This window comes from Lagenorhynchus albirostris, chromosome 7 (assembly GCF_949774975.1).
Source record: "Lagenorhynchus albirostris chromosome 7, mLagAlb1.1, whole genome shotgun sequence".
NCBI lineage: Eukaryota > Metazoa > Chordata > Mammalia > Artiodactyla > Delphinidae > Lagenorhynchus > Lagenorhynchus albirostris.
The window spans coordinates 104169902-104180445 of record NC_083101.1 but is presented as its reverse complement, the minus strand read 5'-3'; positions in this window follow the sequence as shown (position 1 = coordinate 104180445).

The following is a 10544-nucleotide window of genomic DNA, read 5'->3' as shown; positions in this document are numbered from 1 at the left end:
GGAAAAATTTTACTTATGTACACTTGCATCCTGACATCAGTTATCCTGACTAACTTATATGTTGTGTTGCTTCTCACTAGGTCTGCCAAGCTGACAAAGGAGTTTCTCTCTCTTAGCCTGTTCTCATGAACTGCAACGTTCTTTTTAATACATAAACAAATACTTTTCCTTGAATAATTATTTCCAGTTCCTGTAGTTGGAATATCTAAATGGAAACAAACTAACACCCAAGGACTGGGCCGGCAAATTCATAGCACTTGTCTGTGGCAGACGTTACAAAGCGATCCCAGCCTGCTTTTTCCTTTGAGTCTGGATAGGGCCTTGAGACCCTCAACACAAGGTTGCAGAGATTTTACTACCAACGGCAAGAAAACTTTTAAAATTCTTGTTCTGGAACTTGCTCTTTAAGTCTCTTCTTGAGTTACTTTCTTTTTTTGGTCATTTGCTTCATTCTTAGGAAAGATTTACGTGTGACTGGGTTGAGGATATAGCAATATTAATCTTTTTGCTGAATTAATTATAATTGGCAAATCAAAACAGGCTTCTCTGAAGTAGCTTTCTCACCTCCCAGACAAAGGCCTCCAGGAACCTGTTTGTACCTCTATAAAACGGAGATAATAAGCACTTGCTTAAGAAATGTAGAAGACTGTTCTTTCATGCCTCATGGTACCTACTTAATCTACAATTTGTTGATTAAAATAAAATTAGAACTGACTTTTAAATAACAAAAATACTATATATAAAAACTTGTGGCATGCAGCTGAAGTTGTCCTTAGAGAGATTTATAGTCTTAAATGCTATATTAGAAAAGAAAGGCTGAAAAATCAGCTAAGAATCTAGGAAAAACAAAGTAAGTCTCCCTTCCAATAGAAAGAAATAAATGAGCAAAAATTTTAAAACAAAACAAAACCTATCATAGAAAATAGAAAACAAACATATAATAGGATCAGCAATGCCAAAAGTTGGGTCTTTGAAAATATAAATAAAATTGATAAGCCCTAGCAAGACTTATATAGAGAGCAAAAAAGACATGTCATAAATTAAAAAGGAAACATCACTGCAGATCCTGTAGATATCCAGCCTCATTCATGAACACATGAAAATTCCCAAACAAAATATTAGTAAACCAAAACCAGTAACATAAAAAGGAAAAACTTCATCAAGACCAAGTTGGGTCTATTGCAGGAAGGCTAGGTTGATTTAACATTTAAAGAACAATGTAATCCCCATATTAACACAAGAAAAATCAAAAGATGGAATAAAAATGTTGATAGAATCCAGTATCACTTCAAGATGTTTAAAAGCATCTTAGAACACTGGGACTAGAGAGGAACTTCCTTAATGTAAGAAAGGGTGTCCATATCTAGCAAGGAAGCTATAGTAAACATCATTTTATAGTAGCTATGGATTGAAAGTTTGTGTTCCACTGAAAGTCATATATTGAAGCCTAATCCCCACTGTGATGGTATCTGGAACTGGGGCCTTTGGAAGGTGATTAGGCCATGAGGGTGACCCTCATGAATGGGAATCGTGCCCTTAGAGATGTGAAATAAAATTCATATTTTATGGCAAGACAAAAATTTAAACATAAAAAAAAGTCCTCTGCCCTTTGTCCTCCTCTCTCCCCTCCACTGCACACTGCATACCTGCATTATGCATCGACCAAACCTCCCCCATCAGCAGAAATACCTGCTCAACCATAAAGAGCAATATTCTCCCAGCATCGACAAGACAACTCCTTAAAAGATAACATTCCTTCTTAATGTTGTAAGTGGCCACGAGGACACTTAGATCTGGATTTTGTAAACTGTCAATAATATGTCATTTAATGTAGAGACCTCTGTCTGAAAAAACTTTTATAACTGTGTTTTGACTTCTAACAGATGGAACAGTTCTTGGAGCTTTCTGAGATGCTATTCCCAGGGTTATAATCCTCAATTTGGGTCCAATAAAGTTTTCCATTTCTTTCTTAGATTGACTGATTAACTTTGTCTACATGCCTGGCATAGCTGGCAGGATATCAGAGATACCCATCAGAGGGCACCTGGAGTCTACCCGGTACCAGCGCTCGGTACCAGCATGTGCCCATTGAGCCCCACAGACTTCTCGGTACTCCTCAGGTGTTCCAGTGAGTTCTCCTGATATCTGGATATTACTGTTTGAGTGAGGATCCTGAAAATTTTATTTGAGCTGTTTTAGTTAGGCCTTGGGCCTTACGGGGCACCAGTGCATTTCCTAGGCAGGACACAGAGGCTCTGGGCAAGAGGCCCAGGGAAACATAGGTGGCTGGGTTTTTGTTAAATTTGGCTTAAATTGAAAAAAAATGAGTTGATATATGGTCTGAACAAAACTTTTCCTAGTGAAATGAGAGACTGAATTAGTCACCTCTGAAGAATAAGGAAGACCCACTACAACCATTAAATAAATACTGCTCGTCTGGGGGACGTGACAGAGGATGATAATCTAGTGCTCTGAGCACACGTGGCAGTTTTAGACTGTCACAGGGAGAAACGAAGCCACATAAAAGAAGTCAAACTGACCCAAGGGTAGCTCCCTGGGGAGCTAGACTCAGAGGCACAGTGTCCTCAGAAAGTTTTTCAAATTATATCTCATATCTCATATCTGAATTAGGCTACCAAATTGATAGTGGGAATTGTGCCCCAATGGCCAAACAGGTCCCATGCAAACAGCCACCTATGGGAATACCAGCTGGGTTTATGTATGCTTGCAAGTGCTTAAATGGGAGCTAAAGGAAATTGGGCCCTGAAATGGCCAAGTTGGGGTTCTGCTGGCACTCCAAAACAATTTTGAGAGCACAGCTAAAGCCAGCAGTCTTCTGGATCTGTGCCTGCAAGGTCTACTGGAAACAACACTGGTAAGTGTTTTTCTCTTTTCTAAAATTAGATTAGCAGGGAAAAATTTGTTAGGCTAGCTCCTTGGATCTTTTGAATTGGAGAAGCTTCTAAATTGTTAAAATTTTAGAGAGCTCTCATCTTAAATGATTTCAATTATTTTAAACTATTTTAATTGGTATGTGGAAGTCCCCAAAGGCTTCAAAATTCTAAAAAGTCCTCATTGAAAGATTCGTTGTATAAGGCTGATGAAAGATTAATGATATAAAAGGTACCTAAGGGACTTCCCTGGTGGTGCAGTGGTTAAGAATCCACCTGCCAATGCAGGGTCATGGGTTTGAGCCCTGGTCCGGGAAGATCCCACATGCCGCGGAGAAACTAAGCCCGTGCGCCACAACTACTGAGCCCGTGCTCTAGAGCCCGAGAGCCACAACTACTGAGGCCCACGTGCCACAACTACTGAAGCCCACACGCCTAGAGCCCGTGCTCCGCAACAAGAGAAGCCACCGCAATGAGAAGTCTGCGCACCACAACGAAGAGTAGCCCCCGTTCACTGCAACTAGAGAAAGCCCGCGTGCAGCAATGAAGACCCAACGCAGCCAAAAATAAATTTATTAAAAAAGAAAAAGACTCCATGCTTCCACTGCAGGGGCACAGGTTCAATTCCTGGTCTGGGAACTAAGATCCCACATACTGCGCAGTGTGGTCAGAAAAAAAAAAGGTACCTAAAACTTTATTGCTCCTCTCTATCCTTCTTTGAGTACTCATTCTAGAAATCTGTCTGAATTGACGTTCCACTCTGAAGACAGTATTAAATGGTTACCTTTAGAAATGGGACCACCTGGTAAACCATAATGGAAGAGGATAGGAAAAAGAATGTATATATATGTAAAAAAAAAAAAATCGGACCACCTGAGGCTGTAGGCAGTCTCTTCAGATAGAAAGGTGAACTGAGGGCCGTAGTTAAAGAATTTCTTAAACCCAGGGAGGATCCTCAACTGTTTGTAAATGGATTACCAAAATAGGAGGCCACAGGTCTGACTAAACTGACCATAGCTGATGTTCAGAGCCTGACAGGAATTTTATTTTGGGGGGTGTGGGTGCTTCTCCCCTAAGCTAAATGAGAGAAAGTAAAACATCCCAACATAGGTGAATGGGTATGTCAGCCCTTTGCTATCACTGAGGTGGCCACTCAGTTCTCTGAGGAATTAAAAGCAACGGTGCTTGTTTTACAGATCTAGTCTTTACAGGACCAGAGGCGTGGTTCCAGAAATAATCCACAAGTGGCAAATCCTTTCACCACTCCCCACATCTCCTCTATTTATTTTAAGAGCCTTGTAAGTATTGAAAAATAATCTTTTTTCTGGCCTTAAGGGAACAGTCATCCAAGGAGGAACTTCCCTTTCTCTTCCTATATCTTTGAGGTGCAAATATTCTACCTGGTTTTCTCCAGGAACCCTTATGTCCGCCATCTTTTCAAAATGCAAATTTCAGGAAAGGGGGATAGGTAATTTGGGACTTGAGTTGTCAAGGACAAATAGAAATCTTGTATCATCTCCATAAATATTAGTAACAGTGTTTAGGCATCTAGACAGGTGACCTTGGTTTGTCCCATCAGCCAGAAACCCACCAGTTTGAATTCAACCTCTTTTGTAACTGATGAGTTTTATATTGCTGCACCTGACTCCGGGCTGAAATTTTGGAATGGCAACTATGAGGTCTGTTTGTGTTTGTGCATATCTGTATATGTGTGTTGTAGATGGGTGGTATTGCCAAAATTAATTTGTAAAAGAACTCTATTTAATTGGCTTAAAGGAAATCAAGCACTTGTATACTCAGAAATATAAAAGAAACTGGCCCGAATGAATTTCAGGGTCACGTGATCTGGGAAATAGTACTGAATCGATATCTGGTATTGAAGCTAGCTTAAGCTTGCTGGTTTTGTTGCCAAACTCACGTTTGGCTGTTTGAGCTCAAAAACCAATACTCGAGAGACAAGGGTTGGTTGGAAAAGAAAGGTTGCTTTATTCAGGAGGCAGCAACCTGGGGAGAAGGTGGACTCCTGTCCAAAAACCAACTTCTAAGACTGCTCCACCATGAAAGTTTAAAATTTAAAGGGGGAATCATTTGGGAAAGGGGTCAGAATCTTCGTTATCATCCACTGTGTGCAGACTCTTCTGATTGGTTGGTGGTGAGGTAACAGGGCAGTGTTCCAGGAATCTTGTGTTCAGCCTGAAGTTACCATCCTCTACCTGGGTGGTGCCTTAGTTCTTACAGAAGAACTCAAAGGTATATTATTATGTATATTCCTTGAGTAGGAACCAGGACCCTGCACTATTGTTTCTTGACTGCTCCTCCTTTGTTTCTGCATTCCCTCCCTTTTCTCATAAGCAACTATTTGAATCTGCCCTTTGGAACTCAAGGAAGGTCACAGAGGCTGAACGAAGCCTATTTCCTACAAACAAGAAACAGGGGACATGGAAAGGATTTGTACCTGGGAAGGCCCCACTGGATCCTGCTGGGTTTCAGTTTCATTAATATAGACCTGTCTTTCAAGTCATCAACATTAAGTATAATACTTTTATTGTACCTAGCTTGACTAGAAATCAAGACTGTATTCCTGTTAGAAAGTTTGTCAACAAGAAAAATAATATAATGGAATTTTTAAGTAAATAAAATAAGGTAAATGAGATAAGAGCTTCTAGGTAAACTCTTTAGGAATAATTGTGTTTTGGGAATATCTGCTTTAAGGATAGTATATCCAGATTTGGGTTATTTGAAACTAAACTAAGTTAAACTATGATAATTCATTCACTCTCTGGGTCATTGCAAATAGGATAAAATACTGGAACATTAACTGCTGGGCAGGTCTAAGATTACCTACTTTTGTCTTCTTATGAGAGGGAAACTAAAGATGTTTGGGTTTGTTTAACACATATCTTGCGAAAGTTTTCCAATCAGGAAGTGCTGGTATGACAAACAGTACACAATTACTTACTTCTTGGTTTTCGCTATAGATTAAGGTTTTAAGGTTACGATTTATAAGGGAAATATTTCAGTATTCAAGGAAAATGGGAAGCATGTTTTCAGTAAAAGAAGGTATGAGGAATGGAGATGCATTTTGTTAAAGGAAAAAAGGATGGTTTTTGTTCTAGAGCTAGCTGTTTCTGAATGAAAAAGAAAGTGACAGAGTACTATGGATGCAGAAAGTTACGGAAGTGAAACAGGAGGGAAGAGGGCAGGGCACAACCTTTAAAAGAATGACATAGCTTGAGGACACGACATAAACTGATTAGAACCATATAGGTCCAAGATGGCAGAGTCAACTTCCACTAGACCTTGAGCCTCAGTATATGCTCATTGTAACACATCAGCAACCTAAATGACATACCCACAGGTGCCATGACAGTTCCAAGGCTGACCATAAAGGTCAAGAAGTGCGCAGTGGTCCAATTCCTGGAAATCCCCACCCCTTCCCCCCAAATAGCTGGAATACTCCCACTCAGCCTATGAAATTACCCACCCCTATAAAAACTGACAACCCCAGACCCTGGTGCTGCTCTCGCCTTCGGAGAGGACCCACACTCTGTCTGTGGAGTGTGTTTCTCTCTAAATAAATCCACTTCTTACCTATCACTTTGTCTCTCCCTGAATTCTTTCTGCGATGAGACATCAAGAACCTGAGCTTCATTAAGTCCTGAGACCAGGTGTGTGATCTCAGTTAAAAGACCGTGGGTTCAAGTCCTGATCTGGGTTTTGGCTGTGAATGGGTATTGTTTCACAGTGATGTATGATCCTATTTGACCAGGTGTTTTGAAGCTTTTTGGTATTTTTGACAAAATTCCCAAAGATAAATTCTAAATGAAGTTCATTTGAACTCTAGCTAACTTTGAGGTTTTCCAAAGGGTCCCTGGAACACCTAAAAGTATTTTTCTCTCCATCTCAGGGAGAGGAATAAATGAATTAGGCTTATTTGGTATGTTATATTACATTAAGTGTTGTCAAATGAGTGGTGATAAAACTTCTTAGGTTGTATTGTATGGGTAAATGTTAATAATATAGATATTCTAGAAATTAATATGGCACTCCTAAACTTCTGGTATGTCCTGGTAAGTGATATCAGTCAGAATTCTAGTTATTATCTTAAATTGTTGTATGTCACAGAGGTACCCCAGTTTATTTGTCAGCTGCATTGTAATCAGGTCTTTAACCTTGACATTTCAATGGAAGTTTTTTGTCATTTATAGACAGTTATTTTACTCCGGTGTTTTTGCAAACATGCTTCATCGTCAAGAAGATTCATAGAAAGGACTTTTTGACAAGTACAGGTTTCTGATAACCTTCAGATCATACTGCTGAACTGGGTAAGAAATTAAAGAATTCTACTGGAAAACCTGATGGCTTCATAAAACTGTTAACAGAAGAGTAAGATCAAGGAAGTCACATAGGACTGAGTGAACTTATGAGTATGGTTATAATTTTTGGTTTTTATCTGAAATATTACTGGTTTCTAATCTGTGTTTTCCAGATATAAGGAAGCCTTTAAATTACACTTCTGTTGGTAGATTTGAAACTTTTACCTTTTCTCTCTACCTGATCCCTTCAGAATTTGTAAACTTAGGTTTCCAGCAGCTTTATCTGGTAAATAAGGAAGACCACCTCCTAATGGATGCAGGAATCTCAGGAAATTTGGGGGGATCTCAAGAAGAGAGAAATTTGCCCAAATCTCTATCACCCAAATCTATAGATCTCACAGACAGAATGAATCTATGACACACCCTTGGTGTGGCTTTGTTGGCCTTGAGAACTTTCTTAAAAAGTTCAATCTGAGATTCCTTGTGAAAAATGTCTTATCTGGGTAGTAGTTATGAAGGTGTTTGTGATAACTCATTGAACTGTACATTTTAAAAAATAAACTTATAAAGAAGTCTTAGATTTACAGAAAAGTTGCAAAGACAATTCCTATAAACCCCACACCTAGTTTCCCCTATTGTCAAAATCTTAACATTGGTATATTTATCACAATTACTAAACAATATTGATACGTTACTATTAACAAGTCCATACTTTATTCAGATTTATTTTTTACAAATATTAAGTATAGTTCCCTGTGCTATACAGTAGGTCCTTGGTTACCTATTTTATATACAGTCGTGTGTATCTGCTAATCCAAAACTCCTAATTTATCCCCATCCCCACTCCTTTCCCCTTTGGTAACCGTAAGTTTGTGTTCTATGTCTGTGAGGCTATTTCTGTTATGTAAATAAGTTCATTTGTATCGTATTTTAGATTCCACATGTAAGTGATATCATACGGTACTTGTCTTCCTCTGTCTGACTTGTTTTCCTCTGTCTTACTCCACTTAGTATGATAATCACTAGGTCCATCCATGTTGCTGAAAATGACATTCTTTCTTTCTTTTATGGCTGAGTAATATTCCATTGTATATATACACACCACATCTTTATCCATTCATCTGTTGATGGAAATTAAGTTGCTTCCATCTCTTGGCTATTGTAGAGTGCTGCAATGAATATTGGGGTGCATGTGTCTTCGAATTAGAGTTTTCTCCAGATATATGCCCAGGAATGGGATTGCAGGATTATTTGGTACCTCTGTTTTTAGTTTTTTTAAGGAACCTCCATACAGCTTTCCATAGTGGCTGTACTAACTTACATTCCCACCAGCAGTGTAGGAGGGTTCCCTTTTCTCCACACCCTCTCCAGCATTTTTTTTTTTTTCCCTTGCGGTACGCGGGCCTCTCACTGCCGTGGCCTCTCCCGTCGTGGAGCACAGGCTCCGGACGCGCAGGCTCAGCAGCCATGGCCCACGGGCCCAACCGCTCCGCGGCGTGTGGGATCTTCCCGGACCAGGGCACGAACCCGTGTCCCCTGCATCGGCAGGCGGACTCCCAACCACTTGCGCCACGAGGGAAGCCCTCCAGCATTTATTGTTTGTACTTTTTGATGATGGCCACAGACCAGTGGGTGAGGCTTATCTAGCGGCTTGTACAGGCTTCCTGGTGGGAGGGGCCGGTGCCTGCCCACTGGTGGCTAAAGCTGGGTGTTGTTCCTCTGGTGAGCTGGGACCTGTCTCCTGGGGAGGTGTCTGCAGGAGGCTGTGTGCTCTTTAGTCTTTAGGCAGCCTGGGGCTGTGACTCCACCCAGTTAGTTTGGCCTGAGGCTCCCAGCACTGGAGCCTGCAGGCCGTTGTGCGGGGTCGGGTCTTGTTGCTAGTGAGTCAATGTGGCAGCCACCAAGTGCGTCCCCAAGGTTGGAGTTTCCCCCATATGTCTGCCAGCAATGTCTATGTCCCCAGCATGAGCTGCAGCCCCCCCCACCCAACCCCGGGAGACTCTCCGAGACCAGCAGGTAGGTGTGGCCCAGGCTCGTATCAAATTACTGCTTTCACCCTGTCTCCCGGTGTGCCTGAGATTTTGTTTGCACCCTTTAAGCTTGAAGCCTCTATTTCCCCCAGTCCCATGGGGCTCCTACAGTTAAGCCCTGCTGGCCTTCAAGGCCACCTGCTCTGGAGGCTTGTCTTGACGTGGGGCTCAAAACTGCCACGTCTGTGGGAAAACCTTGCTATATTATTCTTCTCCATTTTGTACGTCGCCCACCCACGGGGAATGGGGTTTGATTGTACTGAGTCTGCCCCTCCTACCCAACTTGTTGTGGTTCCTTCTTTATGTCTTTAGTTTTAGATCTTTTCTGGTAGGTTCCAGTTTTTTTCATTGATGGTTTCTTCATTGATGGCCAACAGGCACATGAAAAGATGCTCAACACTGCTGATTATCAGAGAAATGCAAATCAAAACTACAATGAGATATTACCTCACCGTTCAGAATGGCCATCATCAAAACATTTACAAATAATAAATGCTGGAGAGGGTGTGGAGAAAAGGGAACCCTCCTACACTGTAGGTGGGAATGTAAATTGGTGTGGCCACTGTGAACAGTGTGGAGCATCCTTAAAAAGCTGAAAGTAGAGTTACCACATGATCCAGCAGTCGCATGCCTGGGCATATATCCAGAAAAGACAAAAACTCTAATTCAAAAAGATGCATGCACCCTAATGTTCATTGCAGTACTACTTACAATAGCCAAGACATGGAAGCAACCTAAATGTCCATCAACAGATGAATGGATAAAGATGTGGTACATCTCAGCCATAAAAAAAAGAATGAAATGAAATAATGCCATTTGCAGCAACATGGATGGACCTTGAGATTATCATACTAAGTGAAGTAAGTCAGACAATGACAAATATCATTTATATGTGGAATCTAAAAAAATGATACAAATGAACAAATGTTACAAAACAGAAACAGACTTACATGGCATACAAATTTATAGTTACCAAAGGGGAAAGGTGGGGGGGATAAAGTAGAAATTTGGGATTAACAGATACATATTCCTATATATAAAATAAACAACAAGGACCTAATGTATAGCACAGGGAACTATATTCAATATCTTATAATAGTCTATAATGGAAAAGAACCTGAAAAAGAATATATGACTGAATATATATATATGTATATATATGCATAAACTGAATCACTTTGCTATATACCTGAAACATTGTAAATCAACTGTACTTAAGTAAAATAAATAAAATGGAAAAAAAAGGTTTAAAAAAATGTAATGAGAAGTGGTCAACATGTAGATTATTTTAGAATTTTTTTTCATAT